General features: G+C 37.2%; 1 protein-coding gene across 2 annotated transcripts in view; it reads right to left on the bottom strand.

Annotated features, from left to right (window-relative positions):
* The window catches only part of LOC131434588 (lipase maturation factor 2-like), a 30,025-nt gene that overhangs the window by 5,733 nt on the left and 1,410 nt on the right, over positions 1-22,882 (bottom strand). The window lies entirely within an intron of this gene.

The following is a 22,882-nucleotide window of genomic DNA, read 5'->3' as shown; positions in this document are numbered from 1 at the left end:
TCCTGGTGGAACAACAGCTTGACCAAATTGGTACCGCATAAAGCATGGCTGGTCTGAAAATTTGTTTATAAATTAACAATTTGTTTTTTAGACAGAGCTTAGAATTTCTGTTTATAAGAGGATATAAACATTTAATATATTTATTACACTTTGCCTGGATTCCTTCAATGTGATCCTTGAAAGTGAGCTTTTTGTCATACGTTAAACCTAAGTATTTAGCTTGATCAGACCATGTCAATTCCAAGCCATTCAATTTGAGAATGTGATTATTGTTTGGTTTAAGAAACGAAGCTCTTGGCTTGTGAGGAAAGATAATTAATTGCGTTTTTGCTGCATTTGGTTTAATTTTCCATTTTGACAGATAATCACTGAAAATATTTAAACTTCTTTGTAGGCGACTGCAGATCACTCTTAGATTTCTACCTGTGGCTAACAGACTTGTGTCGTCACAGAATAACGATTTCTGACAACCAACGGGTAGATTTGGAAGATCAGAAGTGAAAATATTATACAAGATTGGAGCTACACTCGAACCCTGCGGAACACCGGCTCGTACGGGTAGCAATTCAGATTTACAATTCTGATAGCTAACCTGAAGAGTACGATCAGTTAAATAATTTTGAATCATTTTGATCAAATAAATAGGAAACTGGAAATCAGACATTTTTGCTATTAAACCTTTGTGCCAAACACTGTCGAATGCTTTTTCTATGTCTAGAAGAGCAACTCCAGTGGATAACCCAGAAGATTTATTTGCTTTTATCATGTTCGTTACTCTGACAAGTTGATGAGTAGTTGAATGTTCATGACGAAATCCAAACTGCTCTGGTAAAAAAATTGAATTCTCATTTATATGAGACATCATTCTCAACAAGATAATTTTTTCAAAAAGTTTACTGATAGAAGAAAGTAAGCTAATTGGGCGATAACTTGATGTTTCTGCTGGGTTTTTATCAGGTTTTAGGATAGGAATTACTTTAGCGTTTTTCCATCTTTTTGGGAAGTAAGCTAATGAAAAACACTTGTTGAAAATTTTAACCAGGAGTCTCAAGGCAACATCGGGAAGATTTTTAATAAGAATATTAAAAATTCCATCATTACCAGGAGCCTTCATGTTTTTGAGTTTCCTAATAATTGATTTAATTTCATCAAAATTCGTCTCAATAATGTCATCGTGTGATAACACTTGGGTTGAAATATGATCATATTTCAGTGAGACTTCATTTTCAATAGGACTCACAACGTTTAAATTAAAATTGTGGACACTCTCGAACTGCTGAGCTAGTTTTTGAGCTTTTTCACCATTTGTAAGAAGTATTTGATTTCCTTCCTTGAGAGCAGGAATTGGTTTCTGAGGTTTCTTAAGAACCTTGGAAAGTTTCCAGAAAGGTTTAGAATATGGTTTAATTTGTTCAACTTCTTTAGCGAAATTTTCATTTCGCAAAAGAGTAAATCTATGTTTAATTTCTTTTTGTAAATCCTTAACTATGTTTTTCATAGCAGGATCACGAGAACGTTGATATTGTCGTCGACGAACATTCTTCAACCGAATGAGCAGTTGAAGATTGTCATCGATGATAGGAGAATTTAATTTAGTTTGAGCTTTGGGAACTGAAAGATTTCTAGCTTCGATAATGTAATAATTCAAATTATCAATTGCTGTGTCGATGTCCGCAGAATTTTCTAAAATAGTTTCATGATCCACATGATTTTCAATGTGAGATCTGTAATCCAACCAATTAGCTCTATGATAGTTGAAAATAGAACTAATTGGATTAATTATAGCTTCGTTGGAAAGTCTGAATGTTACAGGAAGATGATCTGAGTCAAAGTCAGCATGTGTAATCGGTTCACTACAAATGTGACTTTGACCTGTTAGAACCAGATCAATTGTAGACGGGTTTTTCACGGAAGAGAAACAAGTAGGATTACTGGGATGAAGAACTGTGAAGTAACCAGCTGAGAGTTGATTATGAAGTATTTTACCATTACTGTTATTTTGCCTACAATTCCACTGGACATGCTTAGCATTTAAGTCCCCTATTACGAAAAATTTCGATCGATATCTTGTAAGTTTTTGCAAATCGCCTTTAAAGAAATTTAATTGTTCGCCAGTGCATTGGAATGGCAAATATGCTCCAGCGATGAAATAAATTCCATGAATGGTTTCAACTTCGATTCCCAAGCTTTCAATAACTTTAGTATTGAAAGAAGGTAAAATTCGATGTTTAATTTGCCGTTGGACAAAAATGGCAACTCCACCACCCATTCCAGTAAACCTGTCAAATCGATGAACCACATAATGTGGATTACTTTTCAATTTTACATTTGGTTTAAGAAAAGTTTCTGTCACAATGGCAATATGAATTTTGTGAACTTTGAGAAAATTATAAAATTCATCTTCACTCGATTTCAAAGATCGAGCGTTCCAATTTAAAATATTCAAATAATTATTTAACATCACTGTTAAATTTTAAATTCATTATAATATTATTTGCAAATTTCCATCCGATTTGAAATGCTTCAAAAAGTGATGAAGTCGAATTCATTTGGATGATCATTTGAAAAAGTTGATCTTGTAGGTAGATCATTTTATTTTCAGTTATATCGCCTAAATCGACTTCATTTAAAGAAGAGAATGGCATTGAAGGAATATTTGTAGGTAGACTGCCATTAGAAGAAGATGATTTGGCCGGTCTACCTATTAATAAATTGTTTTCGTTAAAAGAAGAACTGCAAGGCGGTCCTGTGTTTTGATTATTTACATTAGAAGAAATAGGTGATAGATTTCTACCTAATATACCAGCATAACTGACATTAGAAGAAGATGATGACGAGGTCGATCTACCTGTCAATAAATTGTTTTCGTTAGAAGACGAATTGACAGGCGTACCTGTTTTTTGTTTCGAAGAAATCAGTGCCTTAAAAGAATTAGGCGTGGCATTTGTAACGGTTTTTTGATTATCAGGTATGTTCTGTAAATTTAAGGTCGTTGATTTGACTTGTTGTCGAAGCGAACGAGCGTTTAAAATTTTTTCCCTGACAGGACATTTCAAATAATTGGATTTATGATTTCCATTGCAATTTGAACATGAAAATTTATCAGTGGTTTCATTCATTGGACAAACGTCTTTCGAATGCGATTTACCACAATTCAAACACCGTATATCCATATGACAATTTTTGGTTCCATGACCGAAGCCTTGGCAACGACGACATTGCGTTAAGTTTGCAATACGATTATGCCGTTTATAATGTTCCCAATGAATTTTAATGTGGGAAATGAAACGTACTTTTTCTAAAGTTTTCAAATTGTTTACATCACTTCGATTGAAGTGTATTAGGTAAAGTTCATGGGAAATTCCAGAACGTGGTTTAGAAGTACCATTCGCTCTTTTTTTCATAAGTATTACTTGGGAAGGGGCAATACCAAGCAATTCTTTTAATTCATTTTTAAATTCATCAATACTTTGATCATTTGATAATCCTTTCAAGACAGCCTTGAAGGGTCTGTCTGATTTTATATCATATGAATAAAATTTATGAAGTTTCTCGGACAAATATCGAATAAGACGTTCGTAATCTTCCAATCCATCCACCAAGACTCGACATTCTCCTCTTCGTCCGATTTGAAATGAGACTTTTACTTCCGGGAGAAAAGTAGAAAGCTCAGTACGGAATGCTTTGAAGTCGGAAATCATCACCGTCACTGGTGGCATAGATTGTTGTTTCTTCCCAGAACGACAAGCGTTCATTTTGGGAATTTTTGAAGAATTTTCTTCTATGTCGCTACAATCGGATTCAGGAAGAATCTCGTAAATATTGTTAGACGGCATAGGATCAACGGAAGGGAAATCCGTCCGTTGTCTTTTATTTTTACATTCAGATTCTATAAGATCGTGAATGTTATTAGAAAAATGTTGAATAACGGATTGTGATTTATTCCGTATTGAATTATTTTTAGCCTTAGGCTTGTTGCCTTTCCGGTTGGACGCAGGCATTTTTGAAATTAATGAAATTTTAAAATTAAATTAACTAGGCTAAATTAGTCTTCGATTAGACTCCTAGCTAGCCTTAAAAAAGGCTGATTAATTTCTTAGTCACTTTAATATCACTCTTTGTATCACTTAGTCACTCTAATATCACTCTTTGTATCACTTAGTCACTTAGTTAGTGATTCAGGTAGCCTTGAAAAAGACTGAAGCCTTGAATCAATGAAACTCTAGGTAGCCAGAAAAAAAAATTCCAGGAGCCAAGAGCTATACGCGTGCGGTGCGAACGACTGTTCAACACCGACTATATTTGAATATATTATTTATTGTAATATAAGTTAAATTTTAAGGTTGGGTGTTCATGAACAAGTGGTAAGCTCAATTATATACATGACTTAAATATTACTATTAAGACGTTATTGCTTCCATAGTTCTGTGGTTTTTTTGCAGAAAAAAATATAAACCTACTTTTAATGTGTAATGGGGAAAAGGAACTTACATACTAACTTACTAACTAATACAGAAAGAGAATTGATTGAATTGAAGATTGTATCGATTTTTGTTGGAATTCGCTTATAATATTATGTGACATGACATTTAATGGTCAGCAATGGTTCACGTCAGCAAATTGCAATGGTTCACGTCAGCAAATTGTGAAAAATTTTGGCAATTGAATTATCTGTTGAACTGAAGCACTGATATTATAATGCAGTAATTTATTTATTTATTTATTTCTTATTCCTTCATCTGACCTGTTATAGTCTCCATGAAGCATTGGAAGGGGAAAAGCCCAATCGAAAATAATTCAATCGTCCAATTGGGCGTAAAAACCCCTTCATCTTTTCTGACGGTTGACAATAATACAGTTCTACATACATTTTCATATTACATTGTGGGCTTACACTTATACATTACAATAATCTTCTTAGTCTATTTTTAAAAACATCACATGAAATGGAAAAATCAAAACATTCATAAGCACTATTAAAACTATTACACATTCCCCTAATGGGTTCGTTTTGTCCATAGTCAGTACGTTGATAGTCAAGTCTTAAAAAGTTCCGCGATCGTAAAGTTCTAGGTGGTACATTGATATTTACTTGAGAAAGGATATTAGGAGCGTCAATTTGTCCCATCAATAGTTTTCCTATAAATACAGCTCTGGAAATATTTCTCCTTTTTGAAAGTGTGTCCATACCCAGTAATCGACAACGATCAGTATAAGGTGGTAATTCTGTCGGGTTGCGCCAAGGTAAAGATCTGAGGGCGTAGCGGAGGAATTTAGCTTGTATTGATTCAATTCGGTTAATCCAAACGTCCGCGTAAGGACACCATATTACCGATGAAGCTTCAAGAACAGATCGGACAAGGGTGAAATACAATGATCTGAGACAGTAAGGGTCACTGAATTCTTTTGCTATTTTAAAGATAAATCCAAGATTCCGGTTAGCTTGTGCAATGATATGGGAGTAGTGGTCTCTGAACGACAGCTGAGAATCAAGTACTACACCTAAGTCCCTTACAAGTGATACTCTCTCAAGGAATTCACCAAAAATAGTGTATCTCCAGAGAATAGGTTCATTCTTGCGTGTGAATGAAATAACGGAGCATTTCGATATACTAAGCGTCAATCGGTTACGCGTACACCAGTCGCTGAAGACATCAACTTGTCTTTGTAAAGCCATGCAGTCTTCTTCAGATCTAATGATATAAAATAGCTTGAGATCGTCTGCATAAACAAGCCTACACCCTGGTGGCAAGGCAAAACAGATGTCGTTGTAGAACAAAGAAAATAGCATAGGTCCGAGATTGCTACCTTGAGGCACACCCGACAGATTCGAGAAGCTATTTGATTCACAATTCCCAAGCTTAACAGAAAGTGAACGGCCAACAAGATACGATTTGAGCCAATCTGTGAATGTTTCCGATGCACCTAGTTTTCGAATTTTCGCAAGTAGCAGAGTATGGTCAACACGATCGAACGCTGCTTTAAGGTCTGTATAAACTGTATCAACCTGTGCTCCATCTTCAATGTTTCTGATGCAGTGTGACGTAAATTTAACTAAATTCGTAGCTGTTGATCTACCGGGGAAAAAACCATGTATGATTTGGTTTTTTCAAACAGAACATTGCTAACGAGAATTTCGAATAACTTAGAACCAGCACAAAGAGAAGTTATACCGCGGTAATTTGCTACGTCTTGCTTATTTCCTTTCTTGAACACAGGGAACATGTACGATTTTTTCCAGCATTGTGGAAATATTCCTTGCGACAGAGACTTATTGAAGATTATCTTTAGAGGAACACACAGTGCATTCGCGCATCGTTTGAGTATGATGGCAGGAATGCCATCTGGGCCAGTTGATGTTGATGAGTTCAGTTTTTTTCAACGCAAAAATGATTTCTTCGCATGTGAATTGAATGTTATCAAGACTTATAATATCGCAAGGAACATCTCTGAGCCCGAATTCCATCTGAGCAGGATCAAATGAAATTGTTTCGAAGACACTTAAGAAATGTTTAGCGAACAAGTTGCAAATTCCAGAAGATGAATTTGAACATTCATTTCCAAGAGTCATAGTAGAAGGGAGGCCTACCTTATAAAAAGTAATATAAAAGAAACACGTGGTGGAAAATTATTTAACTTCTCTTTATTACGTCTGCTCACGATCGTGGTAATTTGTAGAATGTTCTTATTTCCGTTCATCGGCACGTACGCACTACTTCCTTCTATGAGTGTTGCTAGAGATCCCGATTTGTTTGTACACGCTTATTTTAAATGAGATACTTGATAATAACATGTTATGTGCCCTAGCAGAAAATTTGGCTAACCCCTAAATGATGCTACACTCGATATTTGAATCACATATAATACTACAATATGAAGGTTTGTCACTAATAGTACTGTTCGTTGTGCCGTTTAATTCTTTTATAATAGTACTGTTCGTTGTTCCGTTTATTTTTGAATATTTCTAAACTTTGAAATAATTTATATCCATGCAAAGCCGAGTTAGGGAAAGATAAGACCGTACCGTACGTATGATCTTTTATTCGCAACTGCCTACCTACCCACGCTATTGGTAAACGCGCCATAGATCCGAGAAGGATCCAAAGGATGCTAAGCGTCTGAAGCCAAGTGGCTTGAGCTGGGATATCTTAAGTATTGAATCGGTAGAATCGACCATTGTGAAAGCGGACTCGGCGACAATTGCGACAATTTGCTGCCATTCTTTAGAATTCATATTCATGTTATTTAGATCATTAATAAATATATCAAATATTATATAAGGATAAGCATACTAAAAATGATGAGGATAAATTTGATTAAATTCTGATTGGAATAAAAATTGAACTTTATGTCGAAAACATTGAAAGTGATTGATCTCGTCCGATTGGTCTCTCTAATTTTATCAGCGTTTTGTTGATTGGCAGCGTGAATAATTATTTCTACGTTGACCTTTTCCAGAACCAAATACATAAGCGAAGTTGTCGTGATAGAATTTATTATAGAAGCTACCGGGTATACTCAAGAATGTGTCATTTTTTTCAAATTTTCTTCGTCACATTCAGGTTTTTATTATTTATTATTATTTATCTTTGTACGAAGCTGCCAGTGAAGATTTTTTTCGAATAGATATTTCGCAGTACAGAAAAAATTACTTCATCGAAATGGAAGTGTGGAAGATAGTGGAAGCTGTTCTGAATGATATACGAGTGTTACGCATACGCTAATAGATTCAAATTATTTATAATGTGGTATCCAAATATCAATGGTCAAGACGACAATCGGTAGACCACACATCAGTATTTCACGACGGTACGGCGCACAACGGCGGACCTTGCCAGAAACTGGATAAAATGAAATCTACACTCAAGTACAATAATCTTTTTCAATATCGACTTCAATAGTAGTTCTACGTCGTTTTTAATAAAAGCCAAAATTCTACGCAAATTTTACCTTTTTTGCAATCCATCAATTCATCTAGGGAAATTGTATGAATAGATCCCAATTTTCGAGCCATCATATTTTTTCCTTAATAGTATGGTCCACAAACAGATTGTGAAAATTTTCGAAGCAATACCTTCTCTCTAACCAGTTAAAAAATTAGCTGTAGTAGTTAGGAGTAACACCTTAAATTTGTTGAATAGTCCTATTCATTTGGTCGTGACACCGTAACCACATTGATTTCAGGATGAAGAGAACTTGCATGGGTTTCGGCCAATGTAGACGAGCTTTTGGAAAATCATGGAGATTCAAACCCAGATATAGTCATTGGATCTACATAACTATTGTTAGACCAACTTTAGCAAGTCTTGTATGGTGGCAGAAAGGAGAAGTTGTGACAGTTCAGTCAAAACTAAATCATCTCCAAAGGATGGTCCTAATGGCGATGACAGGAGCATTCACGACAACTCCTACTGCTGCTCTAGAGGCGCTACTGTGCATGAAACCACTACATGTGTTTATAAAACAAGAAGCATTATCTTGTGCATACCGTCTTAAGGGTACAGGGCTTTGGAACAGTAACCCTATAGACTATGCAACTAGCCACACTCGCTAATGGTCGCAAATGGTTACCTGGGATGAGTATTTATTCGCTCCTAGTGATCTAACTCACACATGCATTTTTCTGTTTGAAACATTCAATACGAGAGGAATGGTTGTCTGGTTATTTGGAACGACAACTTGATTAACACATAGTTTGTTGTACGGACGGTTCTCTGTTGGATGGTCGTGCTGGTGCTGGCGTATACGGTCGTGAAATGAGGCTAGAGCAGTCTTATTCACTTGGTAGATACTGTATTGTGTTTCAAGCAGAAATCTACGCGATTCTGTGTGAGGTACAATCGAAACTTCAGCAGAGAATCTGTGGTAAACGATTTTTTTTGTTCCGACAGTCAGGTAACTTTCAAGGTACTCAGTTTGAATGATTCACGGTCGAATCAAGTGATCACATGTCGATCTCAAATTGAAGACCTCAGCATTTCAAATGCCTTTTACTTCTTATGGGTTCCCGGCCATTATGGTTTTACTGGAAATTAATGGTGCAACGAATGATTTCATTGGTCCTAAACCAGCTGCGATTACGGTACTTCATATCATCTGATACGTAACTGCCCTTCATTGATGCAACTACGTATGCGGGTTTTTGACTCTGTATATACATGGTTAAGTCTGTGTATGCGGAGCTAAACTTAAAGGATATTCTATCGTTTCTCACTCAATGTGGCAAGGAGCTATAATCAGAGAGGTTCATCATTCTTCCTGGCATCAATGAATCCTTCCTGTATTGACCTTAAAGCGTTCTGCACTCTTCCGGGAATGTAGAAGGTTGTCACTTTTGTAAAATCTCTAAATCCTCTCGGGGGTTGTCGGTTTCATTATTTGTTCATTTTGGCACCTGTAGATCGTTCAGCATCCTTTCGGGGATACAAAACGATTTGTTTCTTCATGTGTTGTGCTGTTTTTCCACATGAACTATTCGATGCTTTGGATTTGATTGAAATTAAATCATTTTCACATTTTCTAGATTGATCGAATGTTACGGACTTTTTTCTTCAAGCTGGAAGGTATATGACCCCTTCCAACCCAAAAAAAATTATTGTATCTTCGTGTCATTGATTTAATTTCTTCCCTTCGAGAAGAAAGAGTTAATGAGAAATGGAATGAACCCAAAAAAAGTTTTAAGAAAATGTCATGTTTTCAGCCAAAGGTTCTAATATTCTAATCTAATATTTTCTCAAGTTCGAATATCATCAACTATATTGATAGCTAAGCACGTATATTCCGTAGATTTTATGTTCGGACTTGTGTTAAAATTTCACTAAAAATCCAATATTCGCTCAAATATGCTATGCTCGAATATCGTGAAATCAAACGAAAGTTGAATTCGATTGTATCACGTTTGTCCAAAAAATTATTTCAGCGAAGTATGGAGCAATCCAGATATTCCGTTTTCATACTTGAAGAAGAGAAGAATAAGTAAACTCGATTTTGGAGTTTTTGGTCCCTATTTTCGGTACTTCCGGAACCGGAATCCGAGGACTAGTATAGTCGAAGTCAGTTCGTTTGGTCAATAATTAACAAAACAACAAGTTAGTTTAGGAAGTTTTAAAAACTATGCCAGGTACTTCCGGAACCGGAATCCGTTGATCGGTATAATCGAAGTCGGTTTGCAGGTGTCCAGTTTAGATTTTTTTCCAATTTTTGCAACGCCGTTCTTTGCGACGGGTTGAAGTTTTAAACACTCATCACCCAGTAATTCCGGAACCGAAAGTTGGATCCGGATCAAAATCAAGAATTTTGCATGGGATAATAAGACCTTCCATTTGAACCTAAGTTTGTGAAAATCGTTTGGAACATCTCTGAGCAAATAAAGTGATTTCCCTTTTTCAAATTTGACCACTATTTTCGGTACTTTTGGTACAGGATTCTGACATCTGGTATATCCGATGTTAGTTTATGTGATTATAACAAATAAGACCTGTGAAGTAGAGGATTTTTTTACTATTTTCAAGAAATTAGCTAATCTTTACATCTTCTTCCATTGAAGGAAACTTTTGAAATTCTAGTAATTTTCTCTCATCAGATCAGCATCAAGTTCAGAAAATTTCTATGAGGTAATCGTACCTTTCATTTGAGCCTAAGATTGTGAAAATCGATACAGCCAACCAGTGACAGCATGTTTTTGTTACATATGTTGCACACATACACACTTAAATTGGATTACCGACCTCAGCTGTTCAAATCTCGGTAGGTGATTTTTTCGGTAAAATTCACGTTTTATCACTGCGGTACCTTGAGGTACTGCTGTCAACAAATGTTCATTTGTGCTGATATATCAGTAGAATGGAAATATTCGGTAGTTCGACTGTTCAAAACTCGTCAAAAGAGGCAAGAATTACCGAACGAGATTAAGTGTGTACATTACACATCTCGACGAACTGAATCGAATAGTATATGACACAAAATTTATCGATTAGTCGGAATCATGGGCTAATATTCTTGTCAACGAAATCCATTCCACCGTTGTGGTACCAATATCTTCAGAATGTGGTGGTTGTTTGTTGCCTAGTAAGATCTCCCGATCACCGAATAACTACAAGAGCTTATTTGCGGTTTGAAATTATGTTAGTGACTTTGGTATGATGTAACACCTGAGTAACACACATTTTTCAACAATTATTCAGCTTCATTAGGTTTAAGATAACATGCATTTTATTACAGTGTCGAACGATTTTATTATAATTGAAATTATAATTGGCAAAATGATCATGAGTGACTTTCTGTAAATTTGCTAACACTATCAAGAAGCCGCAGAAACTTGCTCACTATGCAATGCTATTATGTAAGCAGTCACACAAATCAACTCTATTTGAGTACATGTACATATATTATCGCGTACTGCGCTATGAGTTTTATCGAGTGACCTATGACCCTTTGAAGCAACCAACGGAACATGCAAGTGTCACTAAAGTGCTGCTTCCCAATAAAACTTTTCGCCACAAATGGATTTTCTACTGATTGAAACATTGTGTGTCTATGTACCAGAAGGCAGCGGACTGCCGTACCAGATCCAAAATCTTTTCGCATTAGACACGACCAGATGCTCTTATTTTGTCCAAGCTAAAATCATTCAACAATAAGTAAAAATAACTCGTTTTTTACAATTGATGTCACCGTGGCATGGTTGATATCAATTCCAGCATCTGATCTTTCTCGGGTTTCACTCAACCGTCGTCTGTTATCGTTGAGTTTCGTTTTCACAATCTTATTTTGCACTTACGGCGGATGGCTTACCACCCATCATCGTCGTTTCCATTGTTCGTTGCTGATGAGACACTTTCCAGTATAACTATAGTGCTAGTACCGGTCAGCAAACCAGCCGAAATATATTTCGGTCAATTTTGTCCGGTTGTCTTGGTTTTCTATTAATACTACCATTGCCATCAATTTCGACTGTCCGAGACTTTTTTGCTCGTTCTGCTGCCCTCCTTCCTAAGCACATTTCATGCTTATTCGATTATCCTTCGAGAACGAGAAATGGGTCTAATTTAGTTTGTTGAATTGTGAGATGACCAACAGCCAAGTTTAATTTATCGATTACTAATTTATCAGATTACTATCATTTGATTAGGTGCTCACTGTCTTCACCTTATTCGATATAATTATATTCATCAAACTCTTACGAGCTACTACTCTAGTCATCATAACAGCTTCAATCTTGTACTCATATTAGGTTAGTTAGATGGAGTTAAACAAAGCCATACTTGGAGTAGGATCTATTCAATATTCAATTTGGTAAAATTGTATTATATTTTGCAGAACTCTATGTTAAAATAAGTACGAATGGTATGATATGCCGGAGAGATCGGATCAGTCTGCTAGGCCTAATCCGGGACAACCTTTAGTCTAACTTTAGGTAAACCGGGCAACCTAAAACGATATGATTTCTGTGAGTGAAGCAAACCTTCTCAAAATGAAATTCTATCAACTCTGTAATTGTAATACTCTGAATGTAAAAAAAAACTTAGCCCCAAAGGCAACCGAACTATTGACTTTGCTCATATTCGGAAACCTTGAAGGTGTGGTTTTCCGAACATCTTCCCCTGTTCAGAGCATGTTACCAACTCAACATTAAATAAACCAACAGAAAATTCTGTTGCCCTCTAATAGTATGATGATGCCATACTCATATCATTCATATTTTTGCATATGAGTGTTCTATATGAATTTTGCGTCATTTTTGGCTTAGCTTGACGAATAAAGTCTATTCTTACCAAACTATCAGGAATTGCAATAGTAATCAGCAAAATGTGGAGAAAATTTCAATTTATGTATCCCATAGGAAAAGTACCCGCATATGAGTCCAATTGAGTGCAAATTTCATTAACTTACTTTACTTTACTTTTATGGTGCACATCTCGTTTCCGAAACATGACGGAACGAATTGTAGATTTCCAGGATATTCGCTGTTGGCCAAAGCAAAAGTATAACCAACAAGTTAGACCAATTGTAAGCCAAATTAAAAAGATTTAGGATAAAAACTTCGAGCGTTAAGCCCGGACTCGGTTCTAAAACATTGAACATTTATATTTACCGGTTGCAGATTCTGAAGTCTAGGAAAATTTTTACGATTCGACTTCATCTAATTTAAAAGCGCATGTAATTTTGATAACATTTTGCGTTACATTTCCCAAGAAATAGATTTACATTTTCTTTTACTTTTTAACATGATTGAAAAGAAAATAATTTCACAAAATAATTAAAAACTGCAATATTATTTGTATTGTCTCTGACACCACTCTGAACTCCTCTTCATGAAAAGGAAGACACACTGACATTGTTTTAAGTATACTTGATCGTCCGGGTTGGCGGTTCAGGATCGCCATCGGTAATAAGATCGTAGTACTATCCATGCATTCTGTACGCTATGAATCGGCTGCGAAATCGGTTGAAACAGAAACGCCTTCCACAATAGAAATGTAATTCAAGGACTGCTTTATGGATTTAAAACTCTAGTTTATGTGACATATATACAAGAGTAACTTCCTGGTCGTCAAAAGGTGAGATAACTAAGTCTACACAAGTTCCTATCTCATGCCTGCCGTGTGTGAGAGGGTGCGAAATGGCTTATGAATTAAAGCCCATTCTACATTGCATTATTTTTCATAGTATATCGCACCATATCATTCTGTTATTATTACATATTGCATTATATTATATTATATTATATTATATTATATTATATTATATTATATTCTATTCTATTATATTATATTATATTATATTATATTATATTATATTATATTATATTATATTATATTATATTATATTATATTATATTATATTATATTATATTATATTATATTATATTATATTATTATTCACTTATTCATAGACGCTTTCGAATGTTCATACAACAATTTGTTGATTCTTCTATTAATACCTTATATTATAGTAGTATAATATTTTACATTTGCCATTGGGGTATGAAAGGGTGGGACTATTAGTGCATCATACGAATTGAGGCCTGGGAGAGATAACGTGGATGGCCAGCCCGAGCCACTGGAAGGAACTTGTTCCTCCTGAAGTTCTGATATGAGTTTGATGTGCCCTTCTCAAATAAATCATCAGGACAGTTCAAGCACGTACAGCGAAGTTGTTCATCGTTTGGTTGTTTGGAGTCTTGCATTCCCGTGGTACACGCACAAACTCTTCGGCTCACGGATCTATTCAACCCTTTTTGTTTTATTTTCAGTTACAACAACAACGTGAAGACTACTCGGTGAATGATTTCGGGGATGCGGTAAGTCTACCCAGATTCCTTGATAAATCCTTGAACTGATGGTGGCTACATTTACATGCATACATACATGTTGTATTATATTATGTTATATTATATTATATTATATTATATTATATTATATTATATTATATTATATTATATTATATTATATTATATTATATTATATTATATTATATTATATTATATTATATTATATTATATTATTATTATATTATATTATATTATATAATATTATATTATATTATATTATATTATGTTATATTACATTATATTATACCAGCTCCCAAAATTTATTTCTCAGTCCAAATTATTTCGTGCAATTATCTTCACCCGAGTTCGAACCATATTCAGACTGCAGAATTATCAAAGTTATTTGCATTTCACTCCAAATTTGATTTATTAATTGAAGTCAGTACTTTGTTTGAGTTAATATTTAATACAATTCAAGCACTCTCTTATTTTAGTTTACTCACATATAGTAGAAACAATTAAATGACCGATGGAACCGATGGATTCGCAGCAAATGACTAATGTCCAAATCATCGAACGTTTAAGTTCTCCTAAAACAATTATATCCTAGAACAATTAACTCAAACAAAGTACTGATTATTTGCGGTATCCGTACAGAAGTTTTCTATAACTGAAGGAGTGAAATGTCAACCCGATTCACATGGGAGAAGCTTTGTGTTTTCTCCTGAAGGTATGAAATGAGTAAGACGCACCCTTCCAGGGAACAAACCATCAGGCAGGTTTAAGCTGGTACAGCAAAATTCTTTATCATATAGCTGGATTTTTTTACTGGAAAGCTTCCGATCCTCATAGCCCATTCTGGCCTTCTTAACAGTAATAATATGAAAGCTATCTGATAACCAAATTCGGATCTACTGTAAGACTACCTGCATCCACTAAATGCCTTGCCTTGAACTGATGGTTGTCTCACACACATAAATACATACATAAATACATGCATGCATACATACATATTAGCAATAAAGCCTCCTAATTGCAAGCAAGAAAAACTGAGCATCGTCTATGAGAAAAAATAACATTACAACAATTATTTAACGAATACCTATTAGAGAGCCTGTCTTTATAAATTTTAGATTTTTCGTATAATTTCTCTTTTGATCTTCAACTCCAACATTCAATTGTACACGGAACGGCCGAAATTAGCTCTGCGCCTAATTTGTATTACTATTTTCGAATTTGTTAATTTTAACAACATTTTAAAAATAACTATGAAATTAGTTAAAATTAAGAATTTACTTTGCTGAAAAAAACTCTTATTTTTAGAGAATGTGTTTAGTTGACGAATATCCTCGACACAAACCAGTAATATTTCAATCCAACACGAAATTCTCATTGACAACTAATTTTGTTATTAAAATCAGAAAATTTGTTTCTATTTATCTATCACCATCATTGCTGAAGGACAGCACAAAGAAAACAAAAATGAAATTAGTTTTATTAACAAGTTTATAAGCCAAAAACTCATGAGTGTCAAAGCAAAACAATCCATTAAAAACCAAAAAAACAGTGCATGTGTTACGATATATCCATATATAAATTTCTAAACCGATATGTAAAAATGACATAAACTCTTAATGGAAAGTGTATTTGGAATTTGTAAGCATTTGAAGCGATTGTGTGTAATAATTTTTTTACGCGGAACAGTGAAGTGAGTTTCGAATGTTACACTCTAATTGTATGTGTCAAATGATGTTTTTTTGTATCTTCCAACCTTCTGGGCTACGCCGTCCGGTGTACTACTTGTATTCGGTTTTTGTTTTCCGAGTGCTCAATGTTTTCAGTGAGTGAGTCGATTTCGCGAAGTCGAATGAAGAAAACAGCGATTTAGAAGAAAAATTTTCAAAAATAAGTTTATGTTCATGTCTTTTTCTCCAATACAACATCGTATTTATACCTGCCAATATAGAAAAGACAACCGCGACTGAATTTTTTTTCGGTTGTAGTGTACCATCTAGTGGCTAGTAGTCATTACGGTGTTAACGTTTTATCGGTGACAGTGCGCCATATAGCTGCAAATTGCAGAAACCAATTCAACCATTTATGTTGGTTGAAAACAACGTTTCATTTCTCTAATTCAACTAAAAAAATAGTTGAATGGAAATGAAGTGTGCATTAGCTAAGAAATGACATCACGTTTAATTGGTGAATTTATTATTATTATTATTAAGGGAATGAGAATTAAAAATCCAAATTAGCAAAAGTAAGATTTTTTTAGTTGTCACAAAAAATAACTAACTAAAATCAGAAAATAAACTTATTTTTTCACCAAAATGCTGATTTCGGTCTTCCCGTGTATTAATATTTTTCAGTTGATTGTTTCAAACGGATTTCTGGACGGTTGGACTAGAAAGGTTACAAGTGTTTTCCATGCGATTTTTGCAACTGAAATTTGGCATTGAAGGTTTTTTTTTAAATTTGGCATGTGAAACTTGTATCCCATATATTCATACTTCATATGAAAATTATTAAGCAAATATTTCAAAATCATTCAGAATCAGTCCAATTTGTGTATTCAACCGATATTAAGTAAATATGATATTGTTCTGGCATCACTGGACCAATTCAGTGTCTGGCGCAGTTGACAGTTGGTGTGACTGTTCAAGATCCGGATAAAATCGACGGTAATTATTGATTGGAGCAACGTGGATCGGAATGGCGATTATCTATATTTATTCCGCAAGTAATACAGTAAATTCAATTATAAATTTCTTTATTAAAATACCTTTATTAATTAGCGCAAGAAGCAAATACGTTCGATCGTTAGTGAAACGTAACATTCCGAGGGAAGTGAAATTTTAGGAAGACTAAATGTAAGCAAATGAATTGAAAAGATATCTTACTTATAAACTTGAATAAAATGAACTTTCAGCTTTGAGTTGCTGAGAAACGAATCACAACTCCGAAGAACCTTCATACCATCCCTCCGAATAATCTCAAAGATTTAGTCCACTATGGATGATTTAGGAGCGTGCGATTGCGGTCGGCCTAACTCAGCAGACATAGGAATGGTAGCGTGCGATGCGTGTAGTGCATGGTACCATTACTCTTGCGCGGGTGTAACCCCGGGAGTGGAAAACCGTCCTTGGAAATGTTGGAAGTGTTCATTAGTATCAAAACCACCGGCTTCGAGCACGGGAGCAACAAAGAAGAAAGCAACGAAGAAATCGTCAAAGCCGGATGGTAGCGTCGGCAATCAGAGTAATCGTAGTGGACAACAGTTAACAATTCCCGGGAAAGTAAATGACGCTGGCCTGCCAGAGGTGACTCCCAAGAGCAGTGAATTTACACCGAAGAAAAATCCCGATATACCGAAAATATCGAACGTCGAAGACAAATCTATCGTCTCCAGTACACGCCTTCGAGCGCGGCAAGCGCTGCAGCGATTAGAGGAAGAGCGGCAACTGGAAGAGCAAAAACTGGCAGAAGAACAAACGCGTTTGGAAGAGGAAAAGGTGCTCCAGGAAAAGGAGCGTGTTCTTAGAGCTAAACGAATAGCAGCATTCGAAAGGTACCTTAAGGAGAAAAGCGAATTGGAGAATCAAATAGATAGCGATGATGAAGACATATCTGTCAGTGAGGTCGATGGAAACAGAAAGACGAAAGAATGGATGGATGACCAACTTAAGGGAGAAGAACACGATTCTGACAAACAATCCTCACAATCGGATTACGCTTCGTGTGGTTCCGAGAAAGGCGAAAGACGTACACGAGTACGAAATTATGAACGTTTAGTAGGACCAAACAGGAATCAAATAGCGGCGAGGCAAATCTGGCCTAAAAGGCTGCCAATGTTTTCTGGCGAAGCAGAGGATTGGCCGATATTTCTGAGTAGTTATGAAACCGCCAACGAAGCTTGTGGCTTTACAAATATAGAAAACTTGATAAGGCTACGAGAAAGTCTGTGTGGTGTTGCACGCGAAGCAGTTATTTCAAAACTGATGTTTCCTCATCTCGTACCGTCTATAGTAGATACTTTACGACGGCTGTACGGACGGCCGGAATTATTAGTAAAAACATTGCTAGCAAAGGCACGTCGTGTGGAATCGCCAAAGCCCGAACGTCTTGATACTCTTATTAGCTTCGGAATTACCGTACAGCAGCTTTGTGACCACTTAGAAGCGGCGAAGCTAGAAGGCCACCTCACAAATCCAATACTACTTGATGAACTCGTGGAGAAGCTCCCAGCAGCTATAAAATTGGAATGGGTGCGATTTAAGAGAACATTCAAAAAACCGTCGCTGAAGCACTTCGGCAAGTTCATGGATATGTTAGTGGTAGATGCAAGCGAAGTCACCACCTTAGTACAACCGAAGGGCGAGTTTTCAAAAACCGATAAAGTCAAATCGAAGGAGAAGAGTAATCTTCACATGCACAGTGATAAAAACGAACGAACGAGTGGTGAAACAGAGAGGTATCCTTGTCCTATATGCGGGAGAAAGGACCCCCGAGTTCGAAATTGCGAAAGGTTCAGACAAATGAACTTGGAAGAACGGCTCAGAGCAGTTGTTCATTATAAATTATGCAATGTTTGCCTGTATGACCATGCTGCGTGGCCATGTAGGTCGAGATATAAATGCAACGTCGGGAACTGCCGAGCTCGGCACCATCCGTTACTTCACCGGTCAGAAACGAATGTACATACTACCTCGTCAGGATGTCACGCTCACGGGCAAAAGGACAGAACGATAATTTTTAGAGTACTACCCATTACATTATTTCACCGCAGTCGTATTCTCCACACGTTTGCGTTTTTCGACGAAGGGTCGTCTTTAACGTTAGCGGAATCAAGTGTATTCCACAGCCTAGGTATAACCGGAGAATCAAATCCATTGCAACTAGTATGGACGTCAAATGTTGTGCGAAACGAAGTATCTTCTAAATGTGCGGATATTAAAATTGCAGGAAAAGGTCAGCAGCAGCAGTATACACTGAAGTCCGTTCATACAGTCAGCAGCTTAAATTTACCAAAACAGAGTCTACCGATAGACTGTTTAGTTCAACGATTTGCCCATCTCAAAGGAGTTCCCGTGTCAATGTACTTGGACGCAGTGCCTAAAGTGCTTATAGGCTTAGATAATTTGGGGTTGTTTTCTCCGATCGAAAGTCGTATTGGCGGTCCGGAAGAACCCATTGCGGTTAAGTCGCTTTTGGGTTGGGCAGTGTATGGTCCCAATGGTGCAGAAAAGTCCAACTATGGAAATGTCAACACCCATTCGTGCAAATGCCAAGCAGATGAACAATTAAATGAAATGATCCGGCAGCGATTTGTTTTAGAGGATGTGGGGGTATCTTTAGCTCAACTGCCAGAACCGATGGAGGATAAAAGAGCTCGAGAAATATTGAGGAAAACAACAGTTCGTTTAAACGGAGGATTCGAATGTGGACTTTTATGGAAAACAGACAGTGTTTCTTTTCCTGATAGTAGAGTCATGGCGATGAGAAGACTAATATCTTTAGAAAACAAACTTTCAAAGAACCAAAAGCTCCGTGACAACGTACATCAGCAAATACAGGAATATATTCGTAAAGGTTACGCTCACCGAATCACCGATGAGGAGCGTGTGGTTGCCGATCCGAATCGAATATGGTATCTGCCACTTAACGTGGTCATCCATCCCAAAAAACCAGACAAAAAGCGCCTAGTTTGGGATGCAGCTGCACAAGTTGATGGCGTGTCACTGAACTCCCAATTATTGAAAGGGCCCGATCTACTCACTTCGCTACCATCAGTTATATGCAAATTCCGTGAAAGACGAGTCGGATTCGGGGGAGATATCAGAGAGATGTTTCATCAAATCCGAATCAAACCCGAAGACAAACATTCTCAACGATTTCTCTTCCGATTCGACTCTAATCAACCACCTGATGTATACTTAATGGACGTTGCCACTTTCGGAGCTACATGTTCTCCATGCTCCGCCCAATATATCATGCATCTGAATGCTGATGAGTCAGCCCACGAGTTCCCAGAAGCAGCATCTGCTATTAAATCCAAAACGTACATGGATGACTATTATGATAGTACTGATACAGTGACAGAAGCAATTGAACGAGCGATACAAGTCAGGAAAATTCACGCGAGAGCGGGGTTCGAAATGAGACATTGGGTTAGCAATAGTGTTGAGGTTTTGAAAGGACTCAATGAAATTGCGTGTCAAAATCCACTATCGTTGACCAGTGAACCGGACGGAGGTTGGGAGCGCGTTTTAGGAATGATGTGGGATCCTCGAGGTGACGTGTTCACATTTTCCACCAATTTTCATACCGATCTGTCCCCGTACGCCAACGGAATTCTTCGACCTTCAAAGAGAATGGCGCTTAGGTGCATTATGAGTCTGTACGATCCACTGGGATTACTGGCCCCATTTCTAATACATGGAAGAATCTTAATTCAGGATCTTTGGAGATCCGGAATACAATGGGACGAGGAGATACGAGATGCAGAAAACGAGAAGTGGCATCAGTGGACGAAACTTCTCCCAAAGATGGGAACGCTACAAATTCCTCGATACTACTTCGCAACCGCCAATAGCAATGCATTGAAATCTATTCAGCTTCATATTTTCACTGATGCGAGTGAAGCAGGATACGGGTGCGCAGCATATTTTAGAATAGTCGATGGAGATGAGGTGGTATGTAGGCTTGTAATGGCGAAAAGTAAAGTAGCTCCACTCAAACACCTGTCTATCCCCAAACTAGAGTTACAAGCAGCTATGTTGGGATCGAGAATGAAAAAGTCTGTGATCGATTACCACACCTTCGAGATTCGTGAAACTTATCTTTGGACTGACTCGACTGTAGTACTTTCATGGATCCGGTCAGACCATAGAAAATACAAGCAGTACGTTGCTTATAGAGTGGGAGAAATTCTCACGCTCACTAATCTAGATGATTGGCGATGGGTCCCCTCGAAAGATAATGTGGCCGACGGTTTAACGAAGTGGTGTCGAGATACTGAGCCAGATTCGGAAGGAAGATGGTTCAATGGAGTACCTTTCCTGTACCTCACGAAGCAGTGTTGGCCGAGTCAAACAGGAGTAATTCAAGAGACGACCGAAGAATTGCGTGCAACCTTCCTCCTTCATCGTATAGCACTACCAGAGAGTTTGATAGACGTCAACAGAATATCTAAGTGGAATGTTCTAGTGCGTACCATAGCGCTTGTTTATAGGTTCATCTCCAACTGTCGACGGCATGTAGCAGGGCTACCCATAGAAGTGTTGAATCCTACAAAGAAGCAACTGCAATATTTGCAGCGTCAAGTACCGTTCGTGAGGGCCAATCTGAATCAAGAAGAATACATTAAAGCAGAGCGATACTTGTGGCGTATTGTGCAAAGTGATTACTATCCCGATGAGGTAAAGATCTTGCTGAATAACCGCGAAAAACCACCCGAAACCTGGCACAGACTAGATCCATCCAGTGATCTCAATAAACTTTCTCCGTTTGCCGACGAGTACGGCGTGTTAAGAATGGAAGGCCGAACTGCGAATGCAAACTATGCAACCTTCGATGCTCGATTTCCAATTATATTACACAAAGATCATATAATTACTCTTAAACTGTCGGATCACTATCATCGTCAATTCGGACATTTGAATAAAGAAACGGTTGTTAATGAAGTACGACAGCGGTTTGAAATTGCACATTTACGACCAACTGTGGATAAGATTTTCCGAACGTGTCAGGCATGCAAGATAAAGAAATGCAAACCTAACTTCCCACGAATGGCTCCACTTCCTGAGCAACGTTTAACGCCCTACGTTAAACCGTTTAGTTATGTCGGAGTTGACTATCTTGGACCCCTGGAAGTAACAATTGGAAGACGCAAAGAAAAGCGATATGTGGTATTATTCACTTGCTTAGTGGTTAGAGCCGTTCATCTCGAACTTGCGTACGATTTATCTACCGACTCTTGTATACAAGCAATTCGACGATTTGTTTGTAGAAGAGGCCCACCTATAGAGATTTTTTCTGACAACGGAACAAATTTCGTTGGAGCAAGCCGTCAACTGAAAGAACAAATAAACAAAATTAACGAGGGATGTTCTGAAACTTTCACCAATGCGAGAACTAAGTGGCTCTTCAACCCGCCCTCGGCGCCACACATGGGCGGCGTGTGGGAGCGTATGGTTAGGAGTGTGAAAGCAGCAATGGGAGCGCTCGATGATGGTCGGAAACTGACTGATGAAATCCTACTCACAGTTCTAGCAGAATCGGAAAGCTTTATAAACACACGTCCCTTAACTTACATGGCTCAAGGTGTATATGAAGGAGAAGCCCTTACACCGAATCATTTCCTCCTTGGTAGCTCGGCCGGGGTACATGATCCTTTGCGTCTTCCAGTTCAACTAGCATTAAGAAGTAGCTACCATAGATCACAGTACCTGACAGATTGTCTCTGGTCCCGTTGGTTAAAGGAATATTTCCCCACTATGAATAAGAGATCGAAATGGATCAACGATACGCGTCCGGTAGAAATCGGCGACTTGGTGTACGTAGCGGAGGGTCAAAGGAGATCGTGGATTCGAGGCAAGGTGGAAGCAGTAA

Source organism: Malaya genurostris, chromosome 3, assembly GCF_030247185.1.
Source record: "Malaya genurostris strain Urasoe2022 chromosome 3, Malgen_1.1, whole genome shotgun sequence".
In the NCBI taxonomy this organism is placed as follows: Eukaryota; Metazoa; Arthropoda; class Insecta; order Diptera; family Culicidae; genus Malaya; species Malaya genurostris.
This window is presented reverse-complemented; position numbering and strand designations above follow the sequence as displayed.